At 37.0% G+C, this 20705-nt stretch overlaps 1 pseudogene; it reads left to right on the forward strand.

Annotated features, from left to right (window-relative positions):
- The first annotated feature begins 18287 nt into the window (after positions 1 to 18287).
- LOC111140786 lies at positions 18288 to 20468 on the forward strand (annotated as a pseudogene).
- Positions 20469 to 20705: the final 237 nt, after the last annotated feature.

Raw genomic sequence — 20705 nt, forward strand, 5'->3', positions numbered from 1 at the left:
CATTTACTCTGTTGTCTTTCTAATAAGTCCTTTAATATAATTCATCATCGCATATTGATCAAGCAACCTGAGTTTCTTGGAGAAGAACTGCTATGAAGATGAGCATAATGAACACACACCTTTATGTAAATTGTCTTCCAGTGCGGTAATTGAATAATTGGAAAAAAAAAAAAAAGGCTGAGTAATTGAAATCTGCTCCTATAATGAGGGTACTAAATGGATTTTAGTCATTATTATCAATTTTTTCCATGACTAAATTTCTAGTGGTCTCATTGATTGTGCTGAATTAATTATAAAGACACAAATGAGGATCATATATGGAATAAAGGGAGGACTGTGTAATTCATGCATCTGATAGGCACCACTCTCCTATTCCCATGTCCAGATATACAAAAGTTTACCTGGGTCTTTGAAATGACAACTTACCCAAAAAGACATTTCATCTTGGAGATGAGGAATCTTTAAAACAGATGTAGTGATGCTGAATCCAGGCAAAACTATGAGATAGGTGATGTTTGTTGTCTGAGTCTCATAATCCTTTGTTTCCTGGATCACAGGCTTCTCAAGATCCTTATATTGTACCACTATTCCTTTGACAAAATCTGTCTCAAATTCTTTTTTTACTCTGAGGAATAAATAACTGGTGAGGGACCTCACCCAGGGAATACTAACATTTAAATGGGATTAAATCCTTAAGTAAAAGAGAGATTGTGGAATATAGGACTTCAGGAATCAGCAAGCTTATAGAATGGATTTCTGTTTGTGTTGAGGCCTCTTGAGCCCGTGAAATCATATTATTTGGCTAATGCCTAATTCTATTCTTTGCCTAAAGAAAACCCCCAATCGTAATTCATTTTTTTCCAGGTTTACCATTCTGCTGAAATTGAACAAAACTTTTTGTATTTATTCAACAAATATCAGCTTATTGATATCTCTTTAACACAGTAGTGGAGAAGTCAGAAGTATTTTTCAACAACTTCATCATTTTATTGGTTTTGGTCTCCAGGTTATGTGAGGCCTTATATACTCTACTATTTTTTAAGATCTTATACATTAAAATATTTAAAATGAGGCTGAGAAATATAGCCTGGGACTGAACATTTGTCAAAACTAGATAGAACATAATGAATCCTCCATGGCTTCTGCTATGAAGCCTCTCTCCTTTACTCACAGTTCTTAAACCCTAATCTGTGACAAAAGCTCAGATTTCAGCAAATCGTAGGGCATAGTTTGTTCTTGGGATAAGCTCTGGCCCTGAGTGATTTCAGATAATCTAACTGCTAATATTTTTATGAAAGAGGCCTCTCTTTGGTTCTCCCAGCTTCCAGGGAGATCTCTAGAATGCCTGTAATTCATTTCTACAGAAAGGGCTCAAATGTTGTCTTGATTTCAAATTTAAACTACTTGTCACTAGGCTACTCTGAATATATTTAAAACTCTCTGATTCAAACTAGGGATATTTAGATATCCCTGTGCCAAGTACTATCAAGTCAAGTACTATGAAGAAGATTTTAAAAAGTAGATTTCTTTCTACCTCTGAAAATTACTTATGTCTCTTCATAGTCCTATGAGCATGATAGATCTTTTATTATAGTGGGGATGGTGGTATAAGCAGGAGAAGACTCAGCTTAAATATAAAATGTGTCAGATGGTCATAAGTGCTATGCAGAAAAGTGAAATGGAGAAGTGTGTTGAGAATTCTGGGGTGGGGGAAATTGCATTTTAATATAGGGTCAGGGAAGGCCTTATTAATAAGGTGACTTTTGGAAAAGTTTGAAAATTTGGACTGAGCTGTGCAGATATTTGGAGGAAGAGTGTATCAGGATAAGTAAACACCAAGTACAAACTGTTTAGAAGTGAAAGTGCACCCAGTTTGTTTTAGGCGTGGTACAGAGTTTGGTGTTAGCAGAATGAATAAAAGAGGAGGAGGTGGTAGGAAATGATGCCAGAGAATTAAGAGAGTGGATGGGCAGATCTTGTAAGCCATTTTAAGGATTTGACTTTCTCTAGTTTAAGTGAAATAGGAAGCTATTAGACATTCTGAATAGAAACCCAATGTGGTCTAATTTATGTTTTTCCAATGTTCACTTTTGTTTCTGTGTAGAAACTAAAGAGAGTAAGGATGGAAACAGCAAACCCAGTGTCATATTCCAGGCAAATGATGGTTAGGACTCAGACTGTGGTGGTAGAATTAAAACAGTGAGAAGTGGTAGGATTCCAGATAGATGCTGAAGGAGGGTCTTAAGATTTGCTGAAGGTCAGAATGCTGGTCATGAAAAGTAGGGAGTTAGGGATATCTCCAAGATTTTTTAACTGCAACTGGTAGGAAACAAATAACAGCTGAGATGGAGGAACAGAAATGGGGGGGGTGGGCAGGAGCTCAGGTACTCAGGAGATATCTAGTAGAAACTTGAAATTCAGTTCATTAAGCTTAAAATTTTAAAAATCCAAATAAAAACCTGTCAATCATCAGCATAAATAGCATATAAAGAGAAGAGATCCAAGCACTCCAGACAGCATCACCCATGCTTCTTGTTGGTTTTGCCAATGGGAGTCACTTGCAGGAGACCAGAGATGAAAAAAGCAAGGTCATAGGTTTTGGGAGGTCCCCCAGCTCATGTCCATGTCAGGCATCCCCTCTGCTATCCTAAAAGGTTTCACCAGGCTCTGGTCACTGCTCCTTCCCTGGCCCTCTAGGCCTAGGAATGATGGTCTGACAACTGCTTCTCACTATTACCAGTCCTGAGTGCTTTACCATCTCTCATTGGTTCCCTTGATCCTGTCCACTCCATTTAACTCCCTTCTATTACTGTTTCAGAGTATGCCATCTGTTTTCTGCCAGGACCCTAAAAATATAATGATAGCTCTAGTAAAAATAGATTGGAGTAATAGCACTTAAACCCTGAGGTCTAATCTATTGCCAATTAGTGATTATTGATAATTATAATTTCTACATAGTCATTAAAATTATTTTTTTTAAAGATTTTATTTATTTATTTGACAGAGAGAAATCACAAGTAGGCAGAGAGGCAGGCAGAGAGAGAGGAGGAAGCATGCTCCCTGCTGAGCAGAAAGCCTGATGTGGGGCTTGAACCCAGAACCTGGGATCATAACCTGAGCCGAAGGCAGCAGCTTAACCCACTGAGCCACCCAGGCGCCCCTAAAATTATTTTTATCATAATTTTATTTGCTCTATTTTATTCCATCTTGCAATCAAATGGATTAGAAGCATATTACAAAGAAAAAAAAAAACAACTTTGACTTGTCCTTATAAAAGTCATGTTACTTTATTCTAAACTTCAGTTTCTAGATGAGTTAAGTAGACATGGTAACTACTGCCTCTGCTTCTAGAAGTCCTTAAATGAGTTTGTACCTCCTTCAGGGTCATGGAATAAAGTAGTTAGAGGAGAACAAAGGTTGACTGCTTCTTGCTAAATAATTCTACTGGTACATAAACCTCAGAAATGCGAGCTAGAATTAGAAGAGATGGATAGGGATGGGGGAAAGCTGTCAGTACCTGCAAGGACAAAATGCATGTCATTTCAAGATGTGTTCAGTAACATTTTGTTTATCAGAATAGATTCTTTTGGTAAAGCCATGTGACTAAAAAAGAAAACAATCTAAAGACTTTGGAATGATGGTCTAAATATTGATGGTTACCAGCATGCTTCCTCTAGGTCTCCTTGCTGAAAGCTGCATCCAGGAGTGACACACAGTCACGCAGTCCTGGAGTTTGGCTGCTGAGCACCTCTGCATCTGTGGCCTTCAGCACCAGAGTATAGTTCTTAAATCTACAAACCGTCTTGTGCAGCATTTTCCCCCTCCTCCTCAAATAATATCCAATTACTGAGTGCTGTGCTGAGAGAACCTGGGGAAATGCTAGAAGGAAGCACAGCTGAGAGCCACTGTGGTTTGACAACTCTCCAGCTACTTTGAAAATATTTTGGCAAAAACAAGATTTTAAGTAAAACTGTTTCCTTTGGTGACATAACCAAAACTGCAGGTTTTACATTTTCAGTACTATGATTTGAGCCAAAAGCGGGGGAAAGAAAAGAAAAAGAAAAAAGGGGGAAAAGAGAGAACACTTTGCATAAGATGCAGGAATGAGGGCAAGGAGGAAACATATGGAGACATATTTAACATTCTCTCTTTATTTCTTTTCTCTACTAAGGAATTTCCCCCTGTCAAAACACAGTGTTCTCTTTTGCCCTCAGATGACCTGGAAGGGATTCTCTGGGGATGACCAGGCTAGGATTTGTGTTACTGCTTATTTTAGGGTGATGGATAGTCAGTTGGGGAAGATAAAACCACATGTGGCTATTCCACATTACAGCAGACATGGGAGGGGATGAAATGGAATGATTTTCATCTGCACCCACTAGTTGGTTTTTAGAAGATAAGGTCATCTCTTCTTGCTTCATTTTCTCCCTGGTCACAACCATACATGAAATCTCTCACTACTTGGAAATTCTGGGTCTCTCCTATCTCACAGCTTTTGTAAATGCTATTTTCTCTACCTAGAATGCTCTACCCCCAGCCTCCAGCACTCTTTTTCAGAGAATATCCCCTTCACTCTCCAGATGATGTTAGCTTCTGGTGTTCTCTTTGTGGCTGTCTGTTTACATATTCTGCAATCATCTGTACATTCTATGAGGGCTTGTCCATCATCATATCCCCAGGCTAACATACTGTGGATATTTAATTTAAAAGTACCAACTGGTTGTCTGAACCTATCTACATTTACCTCTATTTCTTACTGTACTCATTTCCTAATAACCTATTCTTTCTCTGTATTTATTTCCCCTTTTATTTCTCTTTCTTTTTTTTCCCCCTAATATGCTTTTTCCCCCTCCATAGTTTAGGGCCCAGTATGAAGCATGGAAAGGAGAAAATATACCCTAACCTGTAGAATATTAATGTTAGAAGGTGCTTCACATATTATTTAACTCAGTGCCTCCAGCTGTATGATTGTTCTCAGTTGTTCAGGGTCATACAGCTTGTTGGGAACAGGGTTTTGATTGGCATCTTGTCATATTGATTATATTTATTCTTCCTTTCATTATTGCCATGCTCTATGAAGTATTAGAGGGGATGCAGGACCCCAGAAATACCAGTCATTTCTCTACAACACAAGTTTCTGATCATCCAACTAGTAAGTCTTATTGGAGAGAAAAAAAAATGCTTCCTAGATCTTCTTAAATATTTGCTATTCTAAGAATAAAACTGAGGGTCCAACTCTGTCCTCAACTATCCTCAAATTCAAGAAGATCCATCAGTCTTAGAGTGCTAAGGAGAAGAGTCAAGTGTGATTTTCCATCCCTAAAATAAATACTTATGTGAAAATGAACACAAAGGTCTAAGATACTCTGAGAGAGAGAGAGAGAGAGAGAGAGAGAGAGATGGTGGTCCTCATCAATAATAAGGATAACAACAGCTAACTGATATTTATTACTCCAACTGGCACTGTTCTAGGAACATGTCCTAAATGACATGTATTTATTCATTTATTCCCCCAACAACACTGTGAGTTAAGTACTATTATCTCCATTTTATAGATGAGGAATCTGTGGCATAAAAATGTGGAATAACATATTAACCAGCTTTAGCTAGTTAAATGGAAAGCTGAGATTTGAACCTGAACAGCATATGGCAAAGCCAACAGCCTGTGGAATACCCGGGATAAAGCTACCAGCCCAAACACAAAGAGTTAAGAGTTAAGATTTTATTCTGCAGAGCAAATGTTTAACAACCTCTGTGAAAGATCTCACACAACATAACTGAATTTTACAGGTCCTGAGATAATTTAGAGTCAAAACTTGGGGAATGATGAGTCCTTTCACAATTGTGTGTCTAACTTGCTGGTGTGTTCCTGAACTAATTCTAAGAATTTTGTTTTGTCTGTCTTTCTTCTTCCAATAACTTTCACTTATTGCCAGTTCAGTTAGTTCAAACAATAATACTTGAGTTGTATCTTTTCTCACAAGCAGAAGAACCTATCAAGGACATGGTCTTCACAGAAGTAAAGGGAGGAGGCTCCTCAGAAAGGGTTTTGCTTCTGCTTCACAGTGGCATTTAGAATAAAATCTGTGCTATGTAGCATTAGACAATCAGGACCCTGCCCATTGCCATGGTTTCCAACCATTCTCTCTGTTGCTCTCTGTGCTCCAGCCACTGAAATTCTTTGGCCCCTTGAACTCACCAACTTCGTCCTACTCCAGGGCTGTGTTCTCTCGTTCCCTCTCTTATTTAACACACCTTTCCCACATATCTTCCCATGGCTGGATTGCTGCTGCCATTCAGGTCTCTGTTCGCCCCTCACTGCTCAGCAAACTCTTACCTCTCTCCCCACTCTTCGTTCCATTCAGCATGACCGTAACGATTTTAAGCTTGAAAAAAATATTAAAGCATGAGTAATCCCTAAGCAACAATAACAACAGCAACATCAAAGAAAAGAACATTCTATAGATCCCCCACACAACTTGCTTCAGTAATATTATTTCCTAGTATACCTGACAAGGTAAATTATTTATTGATTAAAAGTGGGCAAATAAGATTATAGAACATCAGCCAAAAAAAAATTTTGTGATAGTGTAGTTAATGTAGGGAATTCTATCTGATGTATTTGATTAATAGGACCAGCTCTTTATTTAGACCACCCATTGTTTCAGATAATAAAATCAAAAAATAATATAACCTGAAAGATGTATTTTTTTCCTTATTCACTGAATGCTATGGTCTGAATGCCTGTGCACCTCCCAAATTCACATGTTGGAATCCTAACTCCTAAAGATGATGATATTAGGAGGTTGGGATTTGGGAAATGCTTAGATCATGAGTGTGGAGCCCTCATGAATAAGATTAGTGCATTAGAAAAGAAGTTCTAGAGCGATCTCTTGCCCCTCCATCATGTTAGGACATAGCACAAAGATGCCAACTATGAACCAGGAAGACGACCTTCACCCAACCATTCCAGTACCTTGATCTTGGACTTTCCAGCCCCCAGAACTGTGGAAAATAAATTTCTATTGTTTACAAGTAAGTGGTTTTTTGTTATAACAACCCAAACAGGTTAAAAAACTGAAAAAGGAGAAATGTATCTGGCTCTTTAAGATAAATATCAGATAACTGAGAAACAAGGTAAAAAACAGAAGTAGGAGTAGGGATGAAGAGTGGGGATGAGGAAGAGCATCTCCTTTTTACCCTAGTGCAGAGTTTAACCTGGAGATCATTTCTATGAATATTGATCATTTCTATGAACCATCGCAGTCTAAGCATCAGTGTTAAGGAATATATATCTATACATCTATCTTGGGCCAATTAGCCAATTACCAATTTCTGACCATGCAGTTAAAAGCCACATATGATGTAGGATGTGGTTGCATTTTCCTTGACATAGCGAAATTTTAGATGGTGATATTTCATGAGATAGCTTTACCTAAATTCTACCTGTTGTTCATGGAAACCTTGTTCTGCAAAACTCAGAATTGCTGTTTATCAGGCAAGTTTTGTTACAAATTTCAGAAAGTAAATTAATACAGCTATAATTTCTAGGCACCAAAAGGTAGATTAAACTATTAAGTATGTCCACTTTTAAATATGGAATAAAATATGTATTAGATTTATTCAAAGAGGACCTTGCTAATAGTTAATAAATTTAGCAAGATTTGAAACATATTTCAGGACAGTCATTAATCAAGCTGGAGACTATATTCTGCCTTAAACCCTGTATTCAGATTGACTTTTTAAATTAGTTGCACAGTGTGAGACTTTTCTAAGATCTAATCACAAAGCAGCCTGGGGTATTTAAAAACCAGCTTAGGTGATCTTGGTTTATGGCAAAGCTTCTTAACCTCAGAACTACTACATTTGAGATTGATAATTCCTTGTTGTGGGGAATTCTCTGGTGCATTGTTGAATGTTTAACATCTCTGGCCTCTACCCACTAGACACCTGTGGCACCCATTTTCCCAGTTGTGACAAACAAAAAGTTTTCCAGACATTGCCAAATGTTCTCTGGGGGAAAATTTACCCCCTGTTTATAGAGTAGGTAAAGAAGCTTTCCACATATCCAGGATTTAGGACCACAACCTTGTTCACTAGATCCAAACCTCAGAAAACTGTACCTACAAACCTGGCCTCTTTACTGCTTCCAAAAACAGACTCATATCCACTGACGTGACTTATTGAAGCTCAGCCGTGATAAGCATATAATATACATATACCATATAGAGTTTAATGTGTATCAGGTCTTTGGTGAGCATATATCTCCTGATTTTGGCTCAATTAGGTGCTTTGTTATCTCTGTTTATTTCATTCTAAATTTCTTGTCAAAGTGTTTCTAGAAGGTTGAGAACTCGGTTTTACTATCAAATTTTGCAGTTAAAACTGCATTAAAGTTATTTGTAATTCTGTGACATTAGAGATCGCACTATCAAATTACCTAAGTTATATTAAGGCTCAGTAAAGTTGGAAGTCCTTTAGCCAGTCTTACCATTTTCAGTGTTTCAACCCTCCAATCCAATTGTGTGTTCAGAACATACAAGGACAAAAAATAGTTAAATGATCATTTTCTAAGCAATTCACATTACCCAGTATGTATTCATTTTAAAAACGGTTGGAAGCACAATAAGGTTAATCTCAAAATACAGTGATAATCTCAGAATAAATTTTTGATTTATCATGAGATATCATGAGATTCTGTTCATTTATGTGTGTCAAAAATTTCTTCTTTACATTTATATATTTATCTTTGGAAGTATGTTCCACAGGGTATCAATCCTTTCATTCCTTAGGGATTCCAAACATGGCCCCATCAGACCCATCTGCCAATCTCCGTCACCACAAATAATTAACCCCACCATGAAGTATTTAAAATATGTAAAGGTTAAAAGATCATAAAAATGAGACCATATGTCCAAACATACCACGTGTGCTTTGGCATGGGAAATGTATGTGTTAAGACAAATGTTAACAAGCCTGCCAGGGAACTAGATCAAAACCAGGACAAAAAGATTCTTTTCATATAAGCTAGGTATTTCCCTAGCACTTACCCTGAGGTTAGCCAAGATGAAGAAAACCAATGTACCCACATATCTGCCTGGCAAATCCATCTTCCTTAGTGGTTGAGAAGATAAAAGGCCTAGAACCCTATGTTTGAGGAAATGAACTGCCCTGGCCCAAATCCTGGCTCCACAATTAATTCTGTCAACATCTTACGATGTTGGTAAAATACTTAACATCTCTGAGCCTCAATTTCCTCATCTATAAAATAGAAATGATTATATCTTTCTTCTGGAATGTTTCAAAGATTAAACAATATAAACTGAAAGTGTTTAGACTTTTTCCTGTCATATAATGAAGGTTGCTGTTCTTTATTAAGAAAAGAAATGTACATCCAGTCTCTTCAGGACTGCTAACATTTTGGTGTTCACTCTTAATTATTTTAGATAATTCTCCAAGGAAACACTGGATCTGTAAAGATACATCTATTTTGGGGACACCTGGGTGGCTCAGTTAGTGAAGCATCCCAACTCTTGATTTCAGCTCCAGTCATGATCTTGAGGTTGTGACATCAAGCCCCAAGTCAGGTTCATGCACAAGGCATGGATCCTGCTTGGGATTCTCTCTCTCTCTCCCTCTGCCTCTCCCCACTTTTCTCTCTAAAAAGACAAAAAAAAAAAAATCCAGTTTTGCTAGGTGGCTCTACTACCAAAGCCAGATTGAGGGAGAATATATATTGTCAGAATCTAGTAGTGCACAAGCCTCTGCATTCCCAGAGTGGGCCATCTGCACTAGTGTGGGGTTTATTTCACTGATGGGAAATAGCCAAAGGAGCCTTCTTGAAGATCACCAGAAAGACAGTAAAAAATGGGAATGTTAGATAGACTTCAACCCATGCATTATACATATTCAGTTAGTGAGAATAGCTTGTACCCTGTTTATGCTGGTTGAATGAGCCGACTGTGAAACTGTCAAAATCTAGGAAGAAATTACTTTCAGATAGCCAGTAGTTGGGCTTGTCCATATCATACTCGCCATCCTTTAGAACTGATTATTTAATGTTGGTTACACCACTATGTGTCAAATTGTTAAATTAAAAATTGTTAAAATAAATTGTAAATTGTTAAAATAAAAATTCATTCATTAGATAGCTAAGTAAATAAGAATTAGTGCATATAATCCCTCAAAGGGAAAAATGTAGTTTCCCATGTTTTTAAGGCCTTTTAGAATTTAAAGAAAATAACAAAATATTCTAGACATACAAAAATGTATGAAGAATAATAAACAAATTTTACTGGGGCTCTAGGGCTTCAGGAGCCCCAGCATTAATCTAAAGTCTCAGTTCTTACTTGCTAGATCTCCTCCCCACATTTAATACCCAAGCCTATGGGCATAGAGATTGCCAAATGGCTGAGCCCCTAAAGATTTGGTTGTCAGTTTCCCACTCTACTTTCTCTGTGAGCTTCAAAAAGCTATAAATATAAAGAGACATGTAAAATATTTCATTCAGCATTCTACGTGTTTTTAGTGGGAATTTTTTTTTCAGGATCTCTAGCCCTTCATTATTTTTTATCAGAATGTATTCACCACTATGAGTTTGAAATTTTTTAAATTTTCATTTTATTTATATATTTGTGTTTGTAAGACATGAATTGTTAAGATTGTTAAGTTTTTTTTAAGATATGAATGACAATAAAGACAAAATGACCATGAACAGAATTAGTACTCTATAAAAATTATTGTAAGGACATGGTTTTCCATGATAGAGAGTAATTTTTATATTTGAATTTCTTTTCAGTAGTTCCAAAATAATAACTAAAAGAAAATCAGTCATTTTGTTGTTGTTCGGTGAATGTAAACTCTAAACCCAAACTATCCTATCCCTTTGCAAAGGTCTTCTGGAATATTTTCCCAACTTCTAAATTCCCTGTTGTGTAAATTGTCCTTAGAGAATGGCATGTGAGTGCTAGCAAGTCTGCCTAGCTGTCTCCTCCTCACCTAAAATCTGTTGAGTTAATGAGGAAATTCAATCTCTCTCTGTCTCTTTCTCTCTTTCTCTGTGTGTATGTGTTATCAAACCTCAGAATTCCATACTTTTCTTACCCCAGTGTAATGATTGCACCGTAAACAAGTGCTGAATTGGTAGTTTTAACTATCCAGGGTTCTGATGAGCCCAGGAGTATCATCAGGTGATAAATCTTGCATCGGTAACTATTTTCCATAAGAACACTGACTAACATTCCTTTGAGTGTGCTTCTGGCCAACTAAAGCCTGCTAGATTTCTCTGGAGGACCTGAACCCCAGTTCTAACACCATTGGTGGTCCCATTCAGACCTGCCTTGGCCTCTCTGTGTGGGAAGGGGAGGAAGGAAGGTATTCCTTCCATTTTTAAGATGAGGAAACCAAGCCTCGTAGAGGTTTTTATGAATTTAAATAATAAACAGTGGAACCAAAATGACTCTAGAGCTCATAATATTTCACTATACTGCATTGCAAGTATAAAAATACAGTTTTGTAAGAAGCTGGCAGCCAGTAGTGCAGTAACTGATTTTAGGGATCTTTTAAGTGGCTGGGGTTATGCTGGCTGCTTGTGGGAAGCCTAATTTGTTTGGAACAGGGCCTGGCCCATAGTAACTGTTATATAAGTGTTTGCCATTTGCCACTGCCACAAGCATGGACTCTGACCAGCTTAGATGTCATAAGTACGTCATAGCTATCATGTATACACTGCTATTTCCTGGATCAAAACTGATGGGAACAATTCCCTTAAAATACAAGCAATTTTAAGCCAGTGAAAATTTCCACAAACTGGAATCGTGTTTCTATGTTGCTCAGTAAAGTCACAATAATGTCAAGAAAGGAAACTATGTAAACCTAGCTGTATAAAGCAAGATTAGATCTTTGTAGTACTCATTAACTTTGTTGTTGATCTTCTAGCCCTTGACACAGGCTTCTTTTTCTCTTCATACATAAAGATACCAAGGTATGAGAAGTTTGTGAATTCAGACTAAGACCTATTGATTGAATCTACATCATTTGGATAAAGGCTTGACAAAAGTGATCCTCTACAATGTCTCATAAGAAGGAATCTTCTTAGGAAAAAAATAATATAAATAGTGTTAAAGGAAAATTACTTAAATTATCCAAGGTAACCCACATTTTTAAGTATCTGAAACTTTTCCAGTAACAACACAACGATAATATATAATTGTGAGATATGTTTCTTAAACCAGATCCACAATAATTTCTACTGGGAAATTCTTCCTATTAACCTGACAAGCTTCTTCCAATTTTTATGTTATTAAGATCCCAGAGACACTAACTTCCCAATATTTTTTCAACCCAACCTAAGATTTTTTTAATAAAATTTAAATTCTCTCTCTTACTAAGCCACAGGTCAGGCCATGTTCTTAAATCTAACTTAACTAGTAATAAAGATGACTTTTGATCAAAAAAAATTTTAAGAAATAAATTCTCTTTCTTACTATCTCTACTTTTCTTTCTCTTTCTGATGTAATGATTTTACAATGATCATTACTGATCTTTAAATATTTTAAGACCCACAATCCCAGAATGTGTCATAGAAACTTATATTTTTAAAATTTTAGTTACAGCTTTTATAAAATTGGTGAATAAATTAATAATTATCTATTTTGATTCTACAATGTACTTATAAATTACTTCATGTTTAGGAAATTCATTTATTAAAGTCTTAGAAAATTAGATGGCTATTTTCTTAGCTGTGCTGAATTTGAATATTTGTGAATAAATCAATTTCAAATTTCCCTGTTTAAATTTCAAATGTTCCTGTTTAAAAAATATATATATATATATAATACACATATTCGAATACATATATAATAACATATATATGTATATATATATACACACACACATAGAGTTTATAAATCACCTGGCAAGTATTATGATTATAGAAACTGTTATTTCAAAGATCAGTATTCAAAAGGGTATGATTGAGTTGAGAATGAGAAATCCGGCCCACCTAGGACAAATAGATGGGAGACTGATCCAAAGTAATCCTCTTGAAGAAATTTAGACTGTGTGAGGGTGCTGAAAAAAACCTTAGAATCTTGTTACTCAAGTTTTATTTTACTTTCATCCTCCCTGGTGTATTATAGCACCCTTGCACCCAACAAATTATAGTACAGTTAGGGGCTTGAAAGTGACATAAATTTATTATATGCAGGCCTAGAAGAGGTCTAAAATGGGTCAGCAGGGCTGTGTTCCTTCTGGAGGTTCTGGGGAAGAATCTGTTTCCTTGCCTTTTCCAGCTTGTCTTTTCTTTCTTTCTTTCTTTCTTTCTTTCTTTCTTTCTTTCTTTCCTTCTTTCTTTTTCTTTGCCTTTTCCAGTTTCTAGAGGCTGCCCACATTCTTTGTCTCATGGCTTCATATTATTCCAGTTCTGCTTCCATCATTACATCTTTTTCTCTGACTGTGACTCTCCAGTTTCCCTCTTATAAGGACGCTTATGGTTATATTGGGTCCACCTATAGTACAACATAATCTCCCACCTTAAAACCCTAAGTGTAATCACATCTGCAAAATCCCCTTTGCCACATAAGATAGCATAACTGGTTCTGGGCTCCTTTGGGAGGTGTAGGCATCTTTGGGAGGACATTATTAGCCTACCATACCTGATGCTGCTTCTTGCAAAAGAGTGCCAAACTGTAGAAGTCAGTTCTGCTCAGGAATCAGTGACTTGATATACTATCTCAGACTTGTCTGGAGAAGTCAGTGGCCCTAAAAGGGACACTGTCAGCCTCAATGTGGGATTCTTGTGGGGCAGAACTTAGGACATGGTGTACACAACACATGTTTTGCCTATGGCTTTGAGCAGATGAGCACTTGTTAGAAACCCCACAAATGCTGAGAAGATGTCACTGGTGATTGCAGAAGTTTCTCTCCAGGCAGCACGAACAGATCCAACTCTAGGGACCCAGTTGCTCAAAGTCCCTTGGATAGGACATGCTGCTTACCAACAATCCAGCCAGGGTGCTTATCTAGATTAGCAGATCTCCAAAGATACAGAAACATGGGACAGAGGCAGATACCATGCTGCTGATAAACAATATTCCCACTGTTTTGAAATTTATGCAACTAGTGTGCTAACAGGACAAGTGAGCATGTTCTGTGAGTCCTGGCATACAGAATGCTAGGGACATTTCTGGAAACCACCTGGCCCACCACTTACGAAGCATCCTGTAGATTAGCAATAGCAGGAATCACGTACTACCTTTAGTGTAAAGGAAAGTGGATCTTGGACCACCCAGTAGAAGCTGAAACTGCTGAGAGTATATCATGGGAAAGCTGAAACTATAAAGAAATCACTATTGTTGCTGGAAAATCTGCTGAGGCAGTGGGTAGGGCAGGGGAGGAGGAATACCTTGGCTTCTCCCTTCTTCCTATCTTCTAACCTACCACCATAGCCTGACATTAGCCAAATGCAACAGGAAGCTAGTTGCCAATGCAAGCCTGAAAACAACAACAAACGGGGGAAAAAAAAAAAAAAAACCCAAAAACAAAAACAAAAACCATGCTTGCCATTATACCCACGCTCTTCTACCTCTCCCCAATACAGAACAAGCAGGAAAAGGACAAGCAAGATTCAACACAATAGCCAACTAAATTTGAGAAATATTGGGCTAAACAAAAAACAATCGATTTCTGAACTATAGGATTTTTCCGTACGCACTATGATTTTTCACAGAAAGGATATAGTATATAGTTGAAATGGACTTTTTAATGCCATGTTCTGTGCATACATGGTCTTAATCTCTCTATTCAAGGACTATCCTTTGAGAAACTCCATCTTCAGCTACACTAACCCAGGAAAGTAAGACTGATCCTATGGAAATTGCTCTGAGTTGGCTGCAAGAGTAAATTGTCTCTTAATAGACACCATACACGAAAGAGGCAGGGAAGTCCAAGTTTAAAAAGAGTTAAGAAAATCCCAGTGGCTTTTTGTCTGCTTCCCATAGAGGCCATATTAGAATTTTTTTTTTTTTTTACTAATAATTCTTACATCCAAGACCCTGGCACTCTGGACTTTGAAGACTCAAACTAGAAACTGAACAGTCAAGAAAAATGAACCCTCTTCCAGGGCACCATTTGGGGGAAATCTAGCTTCTTATGGTCTCTTTACATTTATTTTCAGCTAATATGATCCAGGATGTTTTGCCAAGACTGGTCCACCTGCCAGAAATTCAGCAGGCTAGTAAAGGCCAGACATTCTCAAGTAGTAGAAGAGGTAATGAAAATAAAAGGGCATGCAAAACCTGATGTTTTTCTGCATGCTTCTCTTACCATAGACACTTAGAAAAACAAAAACAAAAATAAAAAGTAATTACTGAAAGCTATCACAACATGATTTGCTGAGTCACTGAATTAAGTTTTTTTAATAGACCTGTTTATTTCTAGAGAACTGTTGATTTTTAATAGAGATGTTACTATTTGAATCCAAGTGAGGATTTTTGTTCACTTATACATCCAATACTAAGGCTGTGTCAAATAGCAGTTACTATATGTCAGACACGAAGAAATTAGAAGAAGAAAGACACAGTTTAAGGCATCTCTGAGCTTTATCAGAGCTCCTTAGTTAAAGAATTCATGTACTGAAAATATTACAAGAGTTTTAAACTTGGGATCAAGAGAGATTTCATCCTGGTCCACCATGAATTAGCTGTGTGATCTGGACAGGTCACTGATTATTTCTGAAATCCAATTCTCTCATCTCAGAATTAAAGGTGAAAATGCATCTCCTATATTCCTTAGGTCATCATTGGGAGACAAAATGAGATCAGGTCTAGGATAAAATTTCTAATTATCAACTGCTTTTCTTAGAAGAGGATGGTCAAAGTAAGATGCACCCTTTCTCTGGAATTATTCCAGTGGCCTTAACATGCTAAGATACATAAAAAATTAAATCAGCCTTCTTCCCTGACCTCAGAGACTTAAGCTTTCTACAAGTAACTCAAAAATGAGTGCTTCACTGTAAATGAAATCTGATTTAAGGAATATCAGCACTGACATCCCTTGGAGGCCAGGGATGTTTTCTCTTTCACAATATTGTGAACAATAGTCACGTGGTTTTAGAAATTACTCCAATATGTCACATCTCTAGACTGTAGGGTTTTCTTCTGATTATCCTAGAAATTTACCTTGACCACATCCCTGCTATGAATTATTCTCTTCTACCTAAGCCACAGTCTTGATAGTAACCAATTGCTATCCCTTCACATATAATCCTCTAAGCCCTCCGAGTACCAGCATTTCATTAAACAGATCTCCTCTGGTCTTAGAAACATGACAGTGGGTCACACCGTAAAGATGGAATTTTTCACATTTGAATCATGTAACAACATCAGAATTAACTTCAGAAATCATCTTCTGTAATGGTTTATGATTTTTTTTTAGTAGCACAAAACTTTTATAAAATTAAATCTTGGGTAGAGTGCCATATATAAAATAAATTTGACCCAAACTGCCTTGAATAAAGGGGGGACAAAAGAAAGGCAGAGCTCTAACATATTACTCAGTTTCTTTGTTTCACTGCAGATTCTAAGGTTCCATTAAATGATTTGAAAACCACTCTATATAGTCCAATCTTCCTTCCCTCCAGAGCTTTAGTATCTTCTACAATAACCACCAGCAGGTTGTTCAGCCTTTCAACATTTCCAGTGATGTCCATCCTCCCAAGGAAGGCCATCCTATTTTTAGAGAGTTTTGTTTATTTAGAAATAGAACGTTCATTCTTATGTTTTGTTGGTTTCCTTATAATTTATATTTGTTGAAACTGGAACAAAACTAGATTGTGTTATATTCCATGTATCTGAGTCAATGATCATATTTCTCTAAAACATTTTTTTACAAAATAAACATCCTTTTTCAACTTTCTCATAATGTGGTCCTAATTTCTGTTCAAATCACTTTCCTTTGGGTTTCCTTTAGTTTGTCAATGTCAGTTTTAATTTGTGCGCCCAGAACTATGCACAGTAATTACAACCATCAACTCTCTCCTTTTAAATATTTTACTTCTGTTAATAGGGCTTGCATTTGATTTGGAGAAGACTCATGGAGCTTAGTCAACTAAATCCCTGATATCATTCTTGAATATGCTACTGCAGAACAGTATTTCTCATATCTTAAACTTGTAAAAATGTTTTCATGGCTTCATGTGGTCATTTTTCTTTGCTGTAGCTTATGAAGCCAACTACACTGTGCTGTTAGAAAAATTCCCAAGTTCTTATCATTTATAGGACCCACTTTGTAGGATCTGGTAAATCAGCAACTGTATATTGTTCACATTTTATTCTGCAATCGCAGAGACAGCATCTTCTTAATTTTCTGTAGATCTTTATTGACATAAATTCTGTTTCAAAACAAGTTGGTCATTATTTTAGATCTAAACTATGTAATCATGGCTACCCATTTGTATATGACTTAAAGAACTTTTCTGCTATAGAATTTTTGAGGCTTGAAACTGCTGACCATAAGCCTGAAAGGCTAGGAAACCTGCTAAGTTGATTATGTTATTCTCCAATGGTCCTGAGTCTGTAGTTTCAACAACCTACCCCTGAACCAAGGGTTTTAGATGAATTTTTAAGCAGCAGCAGATCAGTCTGAATTTTCATTTTTCCCTAGGAATTTTTTCAACTTTGTGGGTTCCAGCCAGATACTTTGCCTTCCTTGAATGTATTTTCATGTGGTTTTATAATATTTATTCAACATTATTTTCCATTAGTTCTCTATTTTTAATTGTTGGTAACCATTTCAGTGTGTAGCTATTACATGGTGCAGAACTGATTTATCCACATTAATGTCTGAGGAGACCATGACCCATTTTATTTGCTGCGTCGTCAGCCCCAGTATTCATGGCAGGTTTTCTGAATATATCTGATGAAGTCTTTAAGCACATGTAATTCTGAAAACACATTCCCATTTAGTAAGACTTATACAGGATGGTAAGCCCAACATGGCAAAATGTTTCTAAAAAATTCCATAAACATTAAGCATATTTATGTCATAGCATTAAGTTTGGTCAATTTGAAACTTACTGTATTGTAGTATAAGAGGCATTTTGTTTGCTTGTGTTTACTTTCCCAGGAGTAAATGCGTTTGGGTTAACCACAATGGCAAACTTAGTCAAGACATTTATGTCAACAAATCCTACTGCTTAACAAAGTCACATTCTTAGTTTCTAGGACAGCAGACTGGATTCTAAGTAATAAGGTGTTTATAAGGCATGCTGTAAATCTGGGACTATAAACATGTCTACTTTTCTGTTAAACCTGCTGCTGTGCATGAGGTACAATAAGCTCTCTTTTCAGTTCTATGGTGGCCAGTATGTTGGCTTGCCAATCCTGATTGCTGTTGATTCTGCTGTTCCCAAAGCCTCCAGCCAAGCTCTTGACCCAAGTCACGCTCCCTGGTGATGTCATAATGCTGCTAAGAATTTGCTCATTCACTGTACCTGCAGGGATGCCCCAAGAGTCACATACTTTCTCTATTAGTCACACACTAATTGGAGAATAACATCATAAAAAAAAGCAGGGCCTCTCCTTCCCCTGATTGCAAAGGTATCACATTTTTAGGTCTTTCATAATAAGCCTAGAGATGATATAATAAAATGACTATTACCTTTATAGAAATTATTATTAACATGGCTTTTTCTTGAATTAACTAATACTTTTGTTGTTTTGACAAGAAACAAGATTTTCTCTGCATTTATAAGCAAAATTTATTTCAATTCAACACATATTCATGAAACACAAGTGCCTGGTATTTGAGATTATGATCACAGTTACTGATGCTAAATACCTGTAGGAAAAGAGGACAAACTGGTAGTAGATCTTGGTATTTAAATTACATGATGTCAGGTATATCTGTTTGGAAAAATATGATCAATTAAGGTCTTTACTCTTCACCCAAATATTAGTATATAGATATACCTTGCATCTTGCCTTACTTTACACTTGATTCCCTCACTCAAAGGGCTCACAGAATAATGTTTCAGAGATCATGTCAGACCAAATATTAAAAACAAAAACAATCCCTCAACAAAAAAATTCTTAAAATCCTCTGGTTTTGAGTTCAGTCCCAAACAAATAGCTCTTGTATTTTTACACTTTTTGTTTCAGTGTTTTAATCAGGCATGACCAATGACCCAAATACAAATGACTAAAAACCACAAGTTAAGTTCTCATGGACTATGAGACTTGGAGCTTATCCTCTACCTTTGATGTGTCAGAATGTTTCTTTGGACACTTCATTTAATAAAAGAATTTTTTAAGGGCGCCTGGTTGGCTCAGTGGGTTGGGGCCTCTGCCTTCGGCTCAGGTCGTGGTCTCAGGGCCCTGGGATCGAGCCCTGCATTGGGCTCTCTGCTCACAGGAACCTGCTTCCCCCTCTCTCTCTCCCTGCCTGCCTCTCTGCCCACTTCTGGTCTCTGTCTGTCAAATAAATAAATAAAATCTTAAAAAAAATTTTTTTTCAGTGGATTTTCTTCTGCTACCTTCAGGAAGAAATTCCATCAATAACTAAACTCTTAAAACAAAGAGTTAGAGGCTATTTCTAGAAAGTTCCTTGAGTTACTTCATCCATTATTATACCTATGTATTTGACATTCAATTTGACAATGAACACGAATTAAGCAAAAATCATTTTCTTAGACAGTTTTTCAAATTTCAGTGATAAATGGATATTTTGCACAAGAGAAAAGCTCTTGTGGATCCATTAAATTATTTTTACCGTGATGTTAATCAGATATGTCAATTTTACAGAGTAAAACCTAAACGCCTCTCATGTTCCCCCAGTGCCTCAGCCCAGCTGTGCAGCTGAGCCCATGGCACCTACCCTACTGCCTAGGCCTTGGGCCAGCCCTCCCAGAGGTGCAGCACTGTCAGACCAGAGCTCCTTGTTGCATGTTTTCCAAAGGGTTGATAAAGACAGGAGTGGGGTGATATTGGACAACAAGCTTCAGCAAGCACTATCCAATGGGATATGGACTCCATTTAATCAGTTGACTGTCAGGTCCATTTTGTCTGTGTTTGAAAGAAAAAAGCAAGTTCACTGGCATCTGTAAGTACATCACAGACTAGCAGAACATCTTCCACTCTTATCACAGGGACAACTCTAGGATTATTGAGAAGAACAAGCTTAGGCAAGCACTCTCAGGGTACCAGCTCTCTGACCAGTTTCAGGACATCCTCCTTTGCAAGTCTGACAGATGTGGACAGAAAAAAATCGTTTGGTGACTTCATCCAAGGCTGCATCTTCTTGCAGAATGCATGATCAGTGAAAGTGAAGTTTCTGTGGCCTCCTAAGTGCAACATTCCGTGATTTCCTTACCAGCATTGACAGATACATTCAGGCACTACCATACCAATCAGGATGGCTGGATTCAGGTGTCAGATGAACAGTATTTGTCCATGGTTTTTAGCATCTTATGAAACTAGCCTTTGCAAATAGCAAGTGACTTATAGAAGGAAGACTAAAAATGCCATCTCCCTACATACCATTCTTCCTTTAGATTTTATATAATTAACATTTGAGGATCTGACTGTATATATGTGGATAAGCTATTTAAGGCTTCTGCAAGTGTAACAGTAGTTATAATAATTATTCACATACAAACTTTTGATTTGACTCTGTTCAATTGTCGCATGAGGTAAGATATAATAAAGTTT

The sequence above is a fragment of the Enhydra lutris genome, unplaced genomic scaffold (genome assembly GCF_002288905.1).
Source record: "Enhydra lutris kenyoni isolate GAN:26980312 unplaced genomic scaffold, ASM228890v2 scaffoldscaffold5, whole genome shotgun sequence".
NCBI classification, from domain to species: Eukaryota; Metazoa; Chordata; class Mammalia; order Carnivora; family Mustelidae; genus Enhydra; species Enhydra lutris.